This window comes from Ornithorhynchus anatinus, chromosome 15, assembly GCF_004115215.2.
Source record: "Ornithorhynchus anatinus isolate Pmale09 chromosome 15, mOrnAna1.pri.v4, whole genome shotgun sequence".
Taxonomy (NCBI): domain Eukaryota; kingdom Metazoa; phylum Chordata; class Mammalia; order Monotremata; family Ornithorhynchidae; genus Ornithorhynchus; species Ornithorhynchus anatinus.
The window spans coordinates 25,415,434-25,432,527 of record NC_041742.1 but is presented as its reverse complement, the minus strand read 5'-3'; the positions used below and the strand labels follow the sequence as shown (position 1 = coordinate 25,432,527).

General features: G+C 49.5%; 1 protein-coding gene across 1 annotated transcript in view; it reads right to left on the bottom strand.

The window, feature by feature from the left end:
- The window catches only part of LOC100074818 (P2Y receptor family member 8), a 36,662-nt gene extending 35,606 nt beyond the window's left edge, over positions 1-1,056 (bottom strand). Inside the window, exon 1 of the mRNA XM_029079611.2 lies at positions 486-1,056. The gene's annotated coding sequence lies outside the window, so the exon portion shown is untranslated. The remainder of the gene's footprint in view (positions 1-485) is intronic.
- Between the last annotated feature and the right edge of the window lie 16,038 nt (positions 1,057-17,094).

Here is a 17,094-nt window from a genome sequence, read left to right as displayed (position 1 = left end):
TCAGCCACTAACCTCTACATCTCTAACTTCTTGATTCACATTCGTGTCCTTCTCCCCCTGTAGACTGTGAGCTTATTTTGGGCAGGGAACGTGTCCCCCGACTCTGTTGAACTGTCCTCTCCCGAGCTCTCAGCTCAGTGCTCGGCACACAGTAACATGCAATAAATACCACCGATCGACCGATCGGTACTTTCTACTGCTCACTTTACACCAGGGGGTTGTTCAACAAGTTTTTCAGACCGTTCAGTGTGTCTTAGCAACCCCTGGATTCCTGCAAGTCTCTCTGTCGGAGACTGATCGAATCCGACGGCTTCTTGGGGGTAACTTCCCCCAAGATAACCTCAGGGGGGCTTTGTAGCCCCCCCCCTCGCCAAGTGTCCACACAAGTTGTGTATTTCAACCACAAGGCACCGGCGTGCACAATGAGCATCCATTGGCAAGCCTCCAGCAAACTAGCTACGAACAAGAAGCCGTAATCGCCTTACCTGCTGTGAGAGAAAACAACGGTCAGTGATCGTTCCTCAGTAGTCATCCCTTGAAGCTGCTCAGGAAACAACTTCTGTTTTGCAAGAGTTGACAATTTCCCCTCCGTGCCAATCGTCAAACGTGCCTCTCGATTTCAGAAGACGTAACGATTCGAATGTGACATTAAGCCCCTTTGATGCCTCTGAGACCGAGACAACCCCTTCGGCTCTATTTAAGCCTTCCACCTAGTGTGAACTGCACCCGCCCCAAAGCAGAAAGAAATAGTTGGCACCCAAAATAGGTAGAAAAGAAACCAAAAATTTGAATTTCCTGTCATCTCTAGGTTGAAAAAATGCCAAGACCCGTCAGAGCAGAAAAAGCATTTCAGATTACGGACTGTCTTCCCTGTTTGTTTGCTCACTCAGATGGTTTGGTGGTGATCACTGAAAGGTTTTAGATCTCTGTGATAGCGTTTTAGGTGACCTCCAAAATAGAAAATTTGGTACAAACAGGTCTTCTTGATCTATTTTCCCCAGAGAAGCACAGCCGAAGTTCAGGGTAGAAGAACCCAATTTGATAGTGAATGAAAACTGGGGTCTGGGGGAACTCTTGATGGCCGTTTTGTTTTTCTTTGACTTCCATTCGGGTCACTGAAAGTGCAAGACAGCAACTTTCATGGGTGTGTGTCTGAGAGACAATAAAAAGCCATCCGCATCTTCAGTAGGAAAACCAAATCCGCCTCCCAGTAGCGGAACTTTGCGTTCAGCAAAGCGAAGGGGAGGAAGCGGTGTAGCCTGGTGGAAAGAGCCTGGGCCTGGGAATCAGACAACCTGGGATCTAATCCCAGCTCTACTGCTTTCCTGCTTTGTGACTTAGAGCTAGTCATTTAACTTATCTGTGCCTCAGTTCCCTCATCTGTAAAATGGGGGCGAAACCCTCGTCCCTCCCTCCCCCTTTGACTCTCAGCCCCCCCAGGACAGGGATTGTGACCGACCTGATTATCTTTGTATTCATTCAGTCGTATTTATTGAGCGCTTACTGTGCACAGAGCACTGTACTCAGCACTTGGGAGAGGACAATGCCACAATAAAAGGACACATTCCTTGCCCACAGTGAGCTTACAGACTAGAGGGGGAAGATGGATATTAATATAAATAAATAATGTGACAGATATGGACATAGATGCTGTGGGGCTGGGAGCGGGGGATGAATGAAGGGAGCGAGTCAGAGCGACACAGAAGGGTGTGGGAGAAAAAGGAAAGGAGGGCTTAGTCAGGGAAGGCCTCTTGGAGGAGATGGGCCTTCAATAAGGCTTTGAAGGGGGAGAGGGTAATCGTCTGTCAGATTTGAGGAGGGAGGGTGTTCCAGGCCAGAGGTGGGATGTGGGCGAGAGATCGGCGGCTATATCTACTCTGGTGCTCAGCAAAGTGCTTGGCACATAGTAAAGCGCTGAATAGATACCACAGTTCTTATTGTATTATCATTCATGAAATGGGTAGACCCGGTAACCAGCCACGAAAGGTTACCTTGGTTAGTTTCTCAGCCATTCGAAAGCTCGAGTTAATAGTGCCCCTCTGCCCTTTTCTTCCATCCCCGCTGAAGCAAACAGTGCCGAGAGGTAAATCAAGCCCGGCACCACTTAGTGGGTGCTACCAGGGTAGGTGTGGTACACACTCTAGGTACAAGAGAAGCACAGAATAAGGAAGTGACAAATTTCCTGCCTACTAGGAACTTCCTCTGTATCAGTGGAGATAAAAATACTTACAACTGGAATGGTCAAAATGCATAAATGGGGCAAATATGTACACAAGAGTGCCCACTGTCCACCCCATTGCCTTCTGCTCTGCCGAAAGCCGCCTTGGCTCTTTTTTTATTCCGATTACTCCTCCTCTATTCATCCGTGCCTAACTGGGCATTGAATTGCCAAGGTAGCCGAAATAGGTGCCTGCTTTAATTTCTTGCCTGAAAGCCTCTCGTTGACTTTCGGAGCATAGACTGGGACTGTGATTTTTTTGGGGACGTATTGTCAATCCATATCGTCAATCAGTAGTATTTATTGAGCATTTACCAGGCGCGGGGCACTGTACTAAACTCTCGGGAAAGTACGGTACAACAGAGATGAGAGACACGTTCCCTGCCCACATGGAGCTTGCAGTCTAGATGGTGGGGAGAGTGATTCATTCATTCAGTTGTATTTATTAAGCGCTGCTGGGTGCCGAGCACTATACTAAGCACTTGGCAAAGTACAATACAACTATAAACAGTGGCATTCCCTGCCCACAACAAGCTCCCAGACTAGAGGGATGAGCCGTCAGATAGGAAGAAGGAGGGAATTCCAGGCCCAAGGGAGAATGTGGGCAAAGGGCTTGTGTTGAGGAAGTTCTAGACTGCAGACTATAAGCTCCTGGAGGACAGGAAACACATCTACCAATTCTGTGATATCGGATTCTCCCAAGCGCTTAGCACAGGGCTCTGCACCCAGCAAGCACTCAAGAAGTACCACTCGTTGATTGATTGGTGGAGAGCTAGCAGGAACATCAGCAGGGCAGGACATGGCACACAGACATAGAATGTAGAGAAGCAGCATGGCTCTGTGGAAAGAGCCTGGGCTTAGGAGTCAGATGTCATGGGTTTGAATCCCGGCTCTGCCACTTGTCAGCTGTATGACTGTGGGCAAGTCACTTCACTTCTCTGTGCCTCAGTTCCCTCATCTGTAAAATGGGGATGAAGACTGTGAGCCTCATGTGGGACAACCTGATAGCCCTGTATCTACTCCAGTGCTTAGAACAGTGCTCTGCACATAGTAAGCGCTTAACAAATACCAACATAAAGTAATTCCGGCAAGCCAGTCAGTACGTCAGCTGCTTGTCGGTGAAGGGAAAAGTTAACAATATTAAGAAGGTTCATGAAGGCGTTAAGTGATTCAGATGGTTTCATGGAGGATAAGGGCAAAGTCAGCGATGCATCAGTGGAATTTGTGTGCAGAGCACTGTACTAAGCACTTGGGTGAGTACAATAGAACACTACAACAAAGGCAGAGAATGTGCCCACAACGAGCTTTGTTTGAATCAGGGATTGATTTCATCGTCGTCACCATCCTCAACGTCATCAACCCCGTCACTGCCAGTATCACCGTCATCATCATATCATCTAGACTGTAAGCTCATTGTGGGCAGGGCACGTGCCTGTTACAGTGTGCTATTGTCCCCTCCCAGGCGTTTAGTACGGTGTTCTGCACACAGTAAGCACTCACTAAATACGATTGACCGACCGACGGATCGTCGCTATCAAAATCAGCGGCAGCCGGAACAAGATTGCAGTATCTTTTGAGTCCTTACTGCGAGCAGGACACTGTACGAGGTGACTGGAGGCATATTTAAAAGAAGAAGATGGAGTCTTTTGCCCTTGAAGTTATGATTGATTGGAGGAGGCGAGGCAGACAGAGACAGTAGAGATGCCATCTCAACAGGAAAAAGATCGGGCAGATTTAACAGGTGGAAACTTTACAACTTTGGGGCCGGCTGCTGGACTGATGTGGAGTTGGATCAAGTGAGTTAAGCTTCGTTCAATCCACCCGTAGTTTTAATTGAGCATCTACTATGCTCAGAGCACTGGACTGAGCCTTAGGGAGGGTACGATAGAGTAGGTAGATGCTACCCCTGCCCTCAAAAAGGATTTCTGAAGGGGATAAATCCCCTTACTGGGGGAAATCTCCATCTAGAGATGCCAGCAGCAGATCCCAGACCTTCAACCTTCAGGGCGACTTTATGTGGATCGCCTGGATCCAAGAGACGGAAGGGTCAGAATATTGTAGTGGCGTAAATTGGTTCTGTTGTATTGCGCTCTCCTAAGTGTCTAGTACAGTACTCTGCACATAGTAAGTGCTCGATAAATACCACTGATGAATTAATGGATGATTAATTGATTGTTGGTCACACCCAGGCAGGAACTGATGAAGTTATTGCCTTCTTCTGCCCTAGTGATTTTTCTATATTCAAAGCAATGTGGCCCAGTGGAAAGGGCAACGTAATAATAATAATAATGTTGGTATTTGTTAAGCGCTTACTATATGCCGAGCACTGTTCTAAGCGCTGGGTAGACATAGGGGAATCAGGTTGTCCCACGTGGGGCTCACAGTCTTAATCCCCAGTTTACAGATGAGGGAACTGAGGCACAGAGAAGTTAAGTGACTTGCCCACAGTCACACAGCCGACAAGTGGCAGAGCTGGGATTCGAACTCATGAGCCCTGACTCCAAAGCCCGTGCTCTTTCCACTGAGCCACGCCCGGGGAGTCGTGGGATCTGGGTTCCAATCTCGGCTCCGCCGCTTGCCGGCCATGTGACTTTGGTTAAGTCGCTTCACTCGGTCAGTGAATCTCATTTCTTGAGTGCTTACTGTGTGCAGATCACTGCACTAAGCGCTTGGCAGAGGACAATAAGACAGAGTTGGTAGATGTGTTCCCCGTCCACAAGGAGCTTTACAGTTGAGAGGGGCAGGCAGATATTAATCATTCAACCCCTAGCCCATGTCTTCTCTCTGGCCTGGAACGCCCTCCCTCCTCAAATCCCACAGAAAATCACTCTTCCCCACCTTCAAAGTCTTATCGAAGGCCCATCTCCTCCAAGGGGCCTTCCCCAACTAAGCCCCACTTTTCTTCACCTCCCACTCCCTTCTCCGTCATCCTGAATTACTCCCTTTGCTCTTCCCCCCTCCCTGCCCCCCAGTGCTTATGTATATATCTGTCATTTTATTTGTACCGATGTCTGTCTCCTCCCCCGAGACCGTGAGCTCGTTGTGAGAAGGGAATCTGACTGTTCATTGTTATATTGTACTTTCCCAAGCACTCAGTACAGCACTCTGCACACACTAAGTGCGCAATAAATACCACTGAATGAATCAGTCAGTGGTATTTATTGAGCACTTACTATGTGCAGAGCACTGTTCTAAGCGCTTGGGAGAGTACAATGAAGAGAGTTGGTAAACACGTTCCTTGCCCACAGCAGGATCAGATAAATCCGCAACCTCTTTATAGTAATTATAATTACGGTATTTGGTAGGTGTTTGGCACAGGATTATTAGATCAGACAAAGTCCCTGTCCCGCGTGGGGCCCAAGGTCTAGGTAGGGAGAACAGGTTAGAGAAGCCCCATTTTACAGGTGAGGAAACTGAAACACTGAGGTTGAGTGACTTGCGCAAGGTCACCCACAGTCCTCTGGACTGTAGCTCTCCTCAATAAATGCCACTGATTGAACGATTAACGTCTCTCTCCCCTCTAGTCCGTAAGCTTGTTGTGGCCAGGGAATTTGTCTGCCACCTCTGTTTTATTGTCCTCTCCCCAACGTTTACTAGAGTGCTCTGCACACAGTAAGCACTCAATACATATAGTCGATTGATTGATCAAATATGGCAGAACCGGGGTGAGAACTAGTTTGGCCTGATTCATTCATTCATTCAATAGTATTTATTGAGCGCTTACTATGATGACATTGGTATTTGTTAAGCACTTACTATGTGCAGAGCACTGTTCTAAGCACTGGGGTATACAGGGTAATCAGGTTGTCCCACATGAGGCTCACATTCTTAATCCCCATTTTACAGATGAGGTAACTGAGGCCCAGAGAAGTGAAGTGACTTGCCCACAGTCACACAGTTGCCAAGTGGCACATCCGGGATTCGAATCCATGACCTCAGACTCCCACGCCCGTGCTCTTTCCACTGAGCCACGCTGCTTCTCTATGTGCAGAGCACTGTACTAAGCGCTTGGAATGTACAAATCGGCAACAGATAGGGACAGTCCCTGCCCATTGACGGGCTTACAGTCTAATCGTGGATCGAGCCCGGACCTGGGAGTCCTTCTGACTCGGGTTCCAATCCTGGCTCCACCACTTGTTGGCTGTATGACTTTAGGCAAGTCATTTCACTCCCCTGTGCCTCAGTTACCTCCTCTGTAAAATGGGGATTAAGCCTGGGGGCCAGCGACAGTGATTACCTCAGGTCCACCCCAGCACTTAGTACAGTGTCTTTCACATAGTGAGAATTTAACAAATACCATTAAAAAAACAACAACCCACAAGAAAGCACCAGACCACGTGACGCCCAGTCCCGTGCTTCTTCCACTAAGGCCACACAGTTTCAGTCAGAGTGTTCAGGGCCCTAGCTAGCACTTCATCTATCCCTTAACGCTTCAGAGACGTGTCAGCATCCCACACGTTTCCTGGAGGACTTCACTGTTTTCGGGTGACCGTTTTCCTTGTCAGTGCCCTAAGGCCCTCAGAAGCAGCGTGGCCTAGCCGAAAGAGCCCAAGACCGGGATCCAGAGGACCTGAGTTCTGATCCCACCTCCGCCACTTGTCTTCTGAGACGACACTTAACTTCTTTGCCCCTCGGTTTCCTCAGCTGCAAAACGGGGATTCGACCCTACTCCCTCCCCCTTAGACTGTCAAGCCTCATATGGGACGGGGGCAGTGTTTGAACCGATTATCTCGAATCCACCACCGTTCTTGGCACCATAATAAATGCTTCACGAAAACCACCATTAATAGTAGAATCACCCTTTAATCCCTAATCTCTTTTGGAACAGTATAAGCGACTAGTAATTCCCCCAGCTATCAAAATTTGCCAGCAAATACGCTTGGCTCTTGCTGACTAATTGCTGGTCTGGGTGGCTACTGCCAGCAGATTTCAGTTTGATAAGCTGCTATTTTCACTCCTTTCTCATAATGAGAAATCAGTCCGTGTTACCTTGCGCGGGGTCATATATTGACTTTATTTCTACCGAACGCATGTTTTCATCTCCCGCGTTCAGTGGTTCAAGCTAAGATGAACACAGTAGAGTGAAAATCCTTCTACTCTTTAAGGACTTGATAGTCATCCCACCCTCAGCCCCACTGCGCTTAGGTACCTATCTGTCATTTATTGATTTCTACTAATGTCGGTCTCCCCGCTAGATTGTACACTTGTGGTGTGCAGGGAGTGTATCTACCCACCCTGTTCTATTGTGGTCTCCCAGGCGCTTAGTATAATGTTCTGCACGCTGACCTTCTTGAGTTGAAGGAAAAATTCTGAGGCCCCGGAAGCTACTTTCTCAGCTCTACTCGCTGAGGTAAATACCTCACTGGAAGGAATCCTCTTGAATCACTCCCAGCCTCGTAGAAGGAGCGCAGGACTGAGACTCGGAGGATTTGGGTTTAAATCCTGGCTTGGTCCCTCACTTGCCGTGTGACGTGGAGTGTGATGTGGAGCGAGTCACTTAAATTCTCGTTGCTTCAGTTTCCTCACCTGTAAAATAGGGATAAAACATCCTTTCTCCCTCTGTCTTAGACCCTGAGGCCCTTGGGAGATAGGGATTCTGATCTCCTCATATGATACTGCTTCACCAGTACCACAATTACTCTCAGTATAATTATCATCTGCAGTCCCAAAGGGTTCAGAGAGAAAGAGAAGCAGCATGACCTAGTGGGAAGAGCACATGCCTGTCAGAGGACCCGGGTTCTGATCCTGGCTCTGCGAATTACTCGCTGTGGGACCTTGGGCCAGCCATTTAACTTCTCTGTGCCTCAGTTCTCCTGTTCTCCTTCCTACTTAGACTGTGAGGGCCATGCAAGACAGGGACTGTGTCCAGCCAAATTAACTTGCATCCACCCCAGTGCTTAGAACAGTGTCTGACACACTGTAAGTGCTTAAATACTTTATTAAAAGAAAAAAGACGGGCAATTTCGGAGTAACAATCATCAGGTTGGGCGCAGTCATGTGGGACTCTCAGCCTTAATCCCCATTTGACACATGAGGTAACTGAGGCCCAGAGGAGTGAAGTGACTTGCTCAAGTTCGCACAGCAGACAGGCGGACGAGCTGGGTTTGGAACCCAAGTCCTCCTGACTCCCAAGCCCGGGCTCCATCCACTCGGCCACGCCGCTTCTCCCGCGGACCGTAAACCCGTCGCGGCGGGGAATACGCCCGTTTATTGTTGCGTTAGGCTCTCCCAAATGCTTAGTCCGGTGCTCTGCACACAGTGAGCACTCAGTAAACACGGTTGGATGGATGAAGGGATGGGAAAGGACAAGAGGCGTCAAGAACAGGATCGGAGGCTCCTCTCTCCAGCGGGGAGAGGTGGGAAGCCATAGGGAAATGGCCATTCGCCTTGGGTAAGTTTCCAGTGGTCAGTCGTTTCCGGTGGCCCCCGGGGGCCTCAAGGCAGGTGGGGGGCGCTCTTCCCCAAGGAGTCTGTCGTCCTCCCCTGGGGCTTCTGTGCTCACACCTCCTCTCGATTAGTGACCTACTTGCTGCTTTCCTCTCTCAAACTCGAGCAGGCCTCTGAGGCTCCACTACGATAAGAGGCTGGGAAAGGAAGCCCCAGACCTTACACCTCCAGCTAATCTCACACCATCAGCACCCTGGCTCCGAGCTGGGCTTGACGGGTCTGGGGGGCGTGTTGGGACTAGTGCACGCCGGGAGAGGACTATGGTTCGGGTCCCTCTCCCCGGCCTCTGTGGACGGGGTGGGGGCGTTGATTGAGCCGTCGTCTCGGCGTGCGGTCATCCTGAAACAGCGGGAGAACGTGGCTCTCGTTTCTAAGGTCCGCCGCTGGGGAGCGGGGGAGACTTCGAGGCACCCGGGAGAGATGATCTGATTAGTTTCTCTTCTGAGAAGCAGCGTGGTTGGGTGGATGGGACCCGGGCCTTGGGAGTCAGGAGGGACCTGGGTTCTAATCCCAGCCCTGCCATCTGTCTGCTGTGGGACTTTGAGCAACTCACTTCTCTTCTCTGGGCCCGAGTTCCCTCATCTGTAAAATGGGGTTTAAGACTGTGAGCCCCATGTGGGATAGGGACTGTGTCCAACCTGATTATCTTGTGTCTACGCCAGTACTTAATAAAGTGCTTGGCACATAGTAAGGACTTAACAAGTACCATTATTATAATTATTACTATTAGTAATAATAAAAAATTCAACTCAACATGAACTCTGAGAGAAAGGAATTAATTAATCAAAAATATTTATGGAAAGCTTACAGTGTGGAGAGCACTGCCCAAAGCATTTGGGAGAATACCACTTGAATACCAATACCAGAATTGATTAGATTGTAAGCCCGTCAGTGGGCAGGGCCTCTATCTGTTGCCGATTTGTACATTCCAAGTGCTTAGTACAGTGCTCTGCACATAGTAAGCGCTCAATAAATACTATTGAATGAATGAATGAATGAGAATACAATTCAACAATCAATCAATCAATGGTATTTAGTGAGCACTTACTATGTGCAGAGCACTGTACTAAGCGCTTGGGAGAGTACAATACAACAGAACTAGCAGATACCTTCCCTGCCCGTAACGACCTTACAGTCTACAGAGCTTGTAGACCTATTCCCTGCCCACAAGGAGCTTATGGTTGTCAGTCAATCAGTGGTATTTATTGAGCGCTTATTGAGTGCGGAGCACAGTACTAAGCACTTTAGGAAACGACAAAACAACAGAACCGGTAGACACAAGACACTTAAAATTGTCAAGAAAAGTCAGTGATATTAATTGAGCCCTTCTTGCGTGCAGAGCACTGTACAAAGCATTCGGGAGAGTACAAAAGAGCAGAGTTGGTAGACATGTTCCCTTCAAGGATCTTACAATTGTCAATCCAATCAGTGGTCTTTATTGAGCACTTACCGTGTGCGGAGCACTTTTTTTTTTAAACGGTATTTTTTAGGCGCTTACGAGGTGCCAGCTATTGTACTAAGCGCTGGGGTCGATACAAGCAAGTCGGGTTGGACACAGACCCTGTCCCACAAGGTGCTCACAGTCTTAACCCCCATTTTACAGATGAGGGAACCGAGGCCCAGGGAAGCGAAGCCATTCATCCGAGTTCCCACAGCAGACAAGCGGCGGAGACAGGATTAGAACCCAGGTCCTTCTGACTCCCAGGCCCTGTGCTCTTTCCACTAGGTAACACTGCTTCTCGCCCTGGCTCTGGGGCCAGTGTAGACACACCGACCCCATTCTCCCTCCCAGGATGCTCAGCTCTCCCTGCTAAGATGATCTGGTTACGCTCAGATTCCCACTTTGGACGGACTCTCCCCCTCCTCATTCGTCTCAGGGCCTCAGGAACTGAGGTGGACTTAGTGCTGAGTCGTATCCACCTCAGCGCTTAGTACAGTGCCTGGAACATAGTAAGCACCTAACAGATGCCACAGTTATCATTATTATTTCACAAGCCCCCTAAGCGAGAACCGGAAGACCACCCCACCCCTGCCCAGCCGAGGGGAATCGAGTATTTAGTGGGGGTCAACGGGAAGGTACCTGGGAAAGGGTCATCGGGGGCTGATCCTCCCTCTCTGAGGCGGTCCAAGACTCTGCTCCCCGAGACTGTCCGGGTAGGAAGTTTTCTTCTGCCCATCCTGCTAGCCCCTCGACATCATCCCGAGACGTCTCTCCCAGCCTAGACGAAGCATCACCAAGACTGGGGAGAGATTTACTCATTCCCCCTGAGAAAAACCCCCATCTAAACACCTCCCTTCCTTCAAACTAAAGCGATTCCTGAAGACACATTCTCCCTTCCCCAGTGGAAATCCCCCAACAGGGAAGCTTCGGCTGAGGAAACTCAAAACGGTCTGTCTCCTGTACGTATTTTTCAATCAACTGTATTTATTGAGCACTTACTGTAGTGAGCGCTCGGGAGAAAACCTAAGAACAGAGTTGGTCGACTCGTACTCTGCCCAGCACTGATATATGTAGCTTTTCGGTACCTCTCTCCCAAGGAGCAAAATGTAGAAAGCAGCGAGTTCCATTCTAAGCCTCTTTATTCGCATTGCCTCTGAACTGCTATTGTGCTTATCCGGGCACTTATCCTAACCCACCTTGATTATTGCACTGGCCTCCTTGCTGATCTCCCTGCCTCCCTTTTCTCGTCACTCCTTCATTCTGTTGCCTCAGTCATTTTTCTAAAAAAACCCCAAACATGCAGTCCACATCCCTCTTCTCACGAGCCTCCAGTGGCTTCCCATCCACGTCAAAGAAACTCCTTACTCTCTGCGGGTCCTGTGTCTGACCACATGTTTATTGTCTATGGATCTGGCTTTTATGGCTTAGGTTGTCCCTCCCCCAGACAGTCATTCCGTTGGTTGCTGGGTCATCAGTCTACTCCCGCAGCCGATCAGAAGTCGCCGGTCCTCAAGGTGGGTCCCACCATCTTGGTCTCCTTGGTCAGGACCCAGGCCTTGAGTGTGGGGCGAAAGGCAGGTATCAGGGTAAGACCATCACCGGTCTCCAGAGAGTAGTTGGCCAGAGCCCGGCTTCCTCTACCACCTCGGCTTCTCTAAGTTCTTGCAAACTCGTGGTTTGATCGCCTGTTTGGTGTTTTTTTTTTGGTCTATTTTTGTCTTTTGGTATTTGTTCAGCATTTACGATGTACCAGGCATTTTACTGAGCTCTGGGGTAGATACAAGGTCATCAGGATGGACATGGTCCCTGTCCCACGTGGGGTTCACAGTCTTCATCCCCATTTTAAGATGAGGGAACTGAGGCCCAGAGAGGTGAAATGACTTGCCCAAGGTCACAAACGGACAAGCGGCGGAGCCGGGATTAGAACCCAGGTCCTTCTGACTCAAAGGCTTTATCCACTAGATAGAGCACATACTGTCTCTCAGCGTGCTGTAGGGTTTGGCAAGGCTAAACAGACCAAGCTGTTCTCCCTTTCTGTGGATTCATTCACTTCATTCAGTTGTATTTACTGAACGCTTACTGTTTGCGAAGCACTGTACTAAGCGCTTGGGAGAATCCAATATAACAATAGACACATTCCCTGCCCTCAGCGAGCTCACGGTCTAGAGGACAAGCTTAGAGTCTAGAGGATGAGCTTACGTGGGCGAGACCCTCACCCTCGGCAATTTAAATGTAATCCAGTTTTTAAAAATACCCTTTAACTGCATCTTCCCTTATTCTAATGTGGTTTTCAACTCTCCCACCCCAAATGAGGCTTATTCTGGTCAGCTGATAACTTTTGATCTTTGAAGACAGAAGTGAAAAAGTATTTGAAGGCCTGGAGCTTTTCACATTCTCAGTTTCGTTTTTCTTTGCCTGACAGTGAAGTAGATGACATTTTCCCTGTTGTGTTCTTGGCCTTTATATAACTGAAGAATTATAATAGGGAAGCGGCTTGGCCTGGTGGACAGAGCACGGGCCTGGGAGTCAGAAAGACCAGGGTTCCAATCCTGCCGCTTGTCTGTCGGGTGACCTTGGGCAAGTCATTTCACTTCCCCGTGCCTCACTTCCCTTATCTGTAAAACGGGGATGAAGACTGTGAACTCCAGGTGGGATACGGACTGTGTCCGACCCAATGAACTTGTATCTAACCCCAGTGCTTAGTACAGGGTGTGACACAATAGTAAGCGCTTAACAAGCAGTGTGGCCGATAAAGCCCAGACCTGGGAGCCAGAGGACCTGGGCTCTAATCCCAGCTCAGCCACTTGTCTGCTGTGTGACCTTAGGCAAGTCACTTCACTTCTCTGTGCCTCAGTGTCCTCAACTTCAAAATGGGGGTTCAGTACCTGTCCTCCCCATCCTACCTGGGATAGGGACTGTAATCAGCCTGTTAACGTGAATCTACCCCAGTGTTTAGAACAGTACTTGATATGTGGTAAGTGCTTCACGAATGCCGTACAAAACAAATGACTCATGCAAGTGTATTCCCTCTTTCAGTGCTTGCCTTTTGAATTGTGTCCCTCCGTAAACATGCTGTTGCTATCTATCTGGCTCTACTGATTTCACCTCATGTCTATATGCTGCAGTTTTCCCACTTGCCCTTTGATTCTCTTTGGAGTCTTCTGGGTTTAGCCAACTTGGTGACTTCTATTCCTCCTAATCCCCCTCTTCCGACCTCTTCTTCCTCCTCCTCCTTGTCCTTCTCTTTCTAAAAACTTCTTGCTCCTCCTCCTCCATCTTCTTCCACCTTTCTCCTCTTCCTCCTCTGCCTCCAACTTCTTCTCCTCATCCTCTTTGACCTCCCCCCTCCTCTTTCTAAAAATTTCTCTTCCCTCCTTGTCCTCCTCCTCCTCTTTCTCCTCCTTTTCCTCCTCCATCTCTTCCTCTTCCTCCTTCTTCTTCAACTTCTCTTCCTCCTCCTCTTCTCCTCCTTCTTTCATTCAATCATATTTATTGAGTGCTTACGCTGTGCAAACCACTGTACTAAGCACTTCGGAGGGTACGATGCAACAATAAAAAGACACATTCCCTCCCTCTGCCTCTCTCTTTTTTTCTCTCTCTCCCCCTCCCTCTCTCTCCCTCTCACTCTTTCTCTCTCTCTTTTTTTCTTTTTTCCTTTCTGAAATACTTTATCCCTGAGCCTTCTGGTGGGTCTGGGTAGGGATGTGGGAGGACAGGTTTGGGAAGGGGCAAGGTGGGAGAGGAAGGAGATGTAGAGGCAGCCCTTTCTCAGGCCTATTTTTTTAAATGGTATTTATTAAGCACCTACTGTGTGCCAAGCACTGTTCTAAGCCCTGGGATAGATCCAAGCTAATAATAATAATAATGTTGGTATTTGTTAAGCGCTTACTATGTGCAGAGCACTGTTCTAAGCACTGGGGTAGATATAGGGTAATCAGGTTGTCCCACGTGAGGCTCACAGTTAATCCCCATTTTACAGATGAGGGAATTGAGGCACAGAGAAGTTAAGTGACTTGCCCACAGTCACACAGCTGACAAGTGGCAGAGCCGGGAGTCGAACCCATGACCTCTGACTCCGAAGCCCAGGCTCTTTCCACTGAGCCACGCTGCTAATCAGGTTGGACCCAGTCCCTGACCCCATGGGGCTCCCCATCTTCATCCTCGTTATGCAGACGAGGGAACCGAGGTCCAGAGAAGTGAAGTGACCCACAGCAGACAAGCGGCGGAGCCGGGATTAGAACCCAGGTCCTCTGACGCCCAGACCCGCGGTCTAACCTCTATCCCTCGCTGCTTCTCGTCTGCCCCTTGGCCAGATCCCCGCGGCTGGGGCTGGGACAGTACTGGCTGTGAAATAAGTTAAAAAGCAAGCGGTGAAGGAGAGAAAAGGGGGATTCTACAGGGCTTTATAGATGGGCGGAGTAAATTCTGGGGTGCAGGGGAAACTGAAACCGCAGTACAAGCTGTGATGGGGGAAAGTTTACAGAGGGGTCACGGCAGGGGCGGAAGGGAAGGGAGGCAGCAGGAAAGTTCAGGAGCAGAAAGAGGAAGCTCCTTTTGGGAGGGGAACGTGTCTACTGTCTACCGACCCCGTTGCCCTATCATCTCCCAGGAGCTTAGTAGAGTGCTCGGCACGCAGTAAGCGCTCAATCTCTACCACCGATCGACTGACTGCAGATGCACTGGTTTTACAATCCCTACAGCCACTCGCAACTTCTCAACCGATGTTCCTCCATCCAAACTGCTACGACGCTAATCCGAACCCTTCTCCTGCCCCGCCTTGATGACCGTATCAACCTCTGTAGTGACCTGCCCGCCTCTCGTCTCTCCCCAGTTCAGTCCTCCTTCACCCTGCTCTCCGGATCGTTTTTCTACATAAACATTCAGCCCACGTTTCCCCACTCCTCAAGAACCTCCAGTGGTTGCCCAGCTTCCTTCGCGTCGAAAAGAAACTCCCCCCAAAGCCCTCAGTCACCTCACCCCCTCCTACCTCACTTCGCTCCCCTACTGCAAACCAGCCCACACACTTGGCTCCTCTAATGCTTAACCTTCTCACTGTGCCTCCATCTCGTCTATCTCGCCAACAACCTCTCACCCACGTCCTGCCTCTGGCCTGGAACGCCCTCCCTCCTCATATCCGACAGAAAATCACTCTCCCCTCGCTTCAAAACCTCACTGAAGGATCATCTCCTCCAAGAGGCCTTCCCTGCTAAGCCCTCCTCTCGTCCCCTTTCGTCTCCTCCCACTCCCTTCTGCGTCGCCCTGATTTGCTCCCTTTACTCATCCCTCCTCCCAGCCCCGCGACACATATGCACTTATCCGTAATCCATTTCTATCAATTTCTCTCCTCCCCCCATGAGACTGTAAGATGGTTGTGGGCAGGGAACGTGCCTGTTTATTGTTGTATCATCCTCTCCCAAGGACTTAGTACAGTGCTCTGCACACGGAAAGCACTTGATAAATACAACTGACTGACTGACTGACATTGCTGTGGTCACTCGGGACCCGAATGGTAGAACAGGTACTGAATCCCCATTTGGAAGTGGCTGCACAGAGAAGTGAAGCGACTTACCCAAGGTGATGGGACCAAAAGGTGGCAGAGCCGGGATCAGAACCCAGATGCCATGACTCCCCGGGTGGTTGCCCTTTCCACTAGGCCACACCGCTTCAAAAGCAGAAAAGCCGCTAGGACAGAAGATGGCAATAACTTCATCGGTTCCGGCCTGGGTGAGACCGACAACTACATCAATCCATCCATCAACCCATCAATCTATGTATTTATTGAGCACTTCCTCTGTGCTTGGGAGAGCGTTTTGGAGAGTACAGTCAGCACACCACTGATTACATTCCGCCTCTCTTGGGGTCACTTGGATCCAGGCGGTCCGTCGAAACCTACCCGGCTAAAGGTTGGGGTCTGTTCCTAGCATCTCTAGGTGGAGATCCACCCAGTAAAGGAATTTAGGTCCTTCAGAAATCCTCCCTGAGGACCGGAATTGCATCTCCCTACTCTACTGTACCCTCCCCAGCGCTCAATACAGTGTTCTGGGCGTAGTAGATGCTCAATAAAAGCTATGGATGGATTGAATGAAGCTTAACCCACTTCACACAACTCAGCATGACTCCAGCAGCTGGCCCCAAAGTTGTGAAGTTTCCACCTCTGAAATCCGCCCGACTTTTTCCTGTTGAGATTGTATCTAAACCGTCTCTGCGTTTGACGACGTGCTACATCCCTGACTAACTTCTCTGTGCCCCATCGGGAACACAACTGGCCAAGAAGAGAGATCCAGATTGGAAGCCTTTTTTATTTTTTTTAGTGGCATCTGTTAAGCGCCTACCGTGTGGCTGGCACTGCACCGAACACTGGAGTCGATAGAAGCTAATCAGATTGGACACCGTCCCTGCTCACACTCTCAACCCCCATTTAACAGATGAGGGAACTGAGGTACGGAGAAGTGAAGTGACTCGCCCAGGGTCACGCGTCAGAAATGTGGAGGAGCTGGGATTAGAACCCAGGTCCTCTGACTCCCAGCGCGGGCTTTATCCACTAGGTCATGCTGCTTCTCTTTGCGGTCAGTGGGGAATCCCTCACCCCGGCCAAATTCTCCACTAGAAATGATCCCCCACATCCAACCGTAGTGGTGGCCTGCTGGCCTTGTTTTATTTCAGGAGGCATCACAGTTCAATCCCCCAGACAATCAGTGGTATTTATTGAGGACTTATTAATCCTGGTATGTGTTGAGTGCTGTACCAGGCACTGTACTAAGCGCTGGAATGGACACAAGCACCTGTCCCACGTGGGGTTCACAGTCTTAATCCCCATGTCCCAATCAGAGGGGATGTCCGCCCATCAGATCCTGCCTGGGGGAACCAGTCAGAGGAAACTTTCTGTAGAGCAAAGCTTTTAACCAGTGGAGTACGATCGAAAAACGTCTCCTGGGACCTATCATTTCATGGTCCTTCATACTTCAGCCAAGGCACACGGTTATCATTT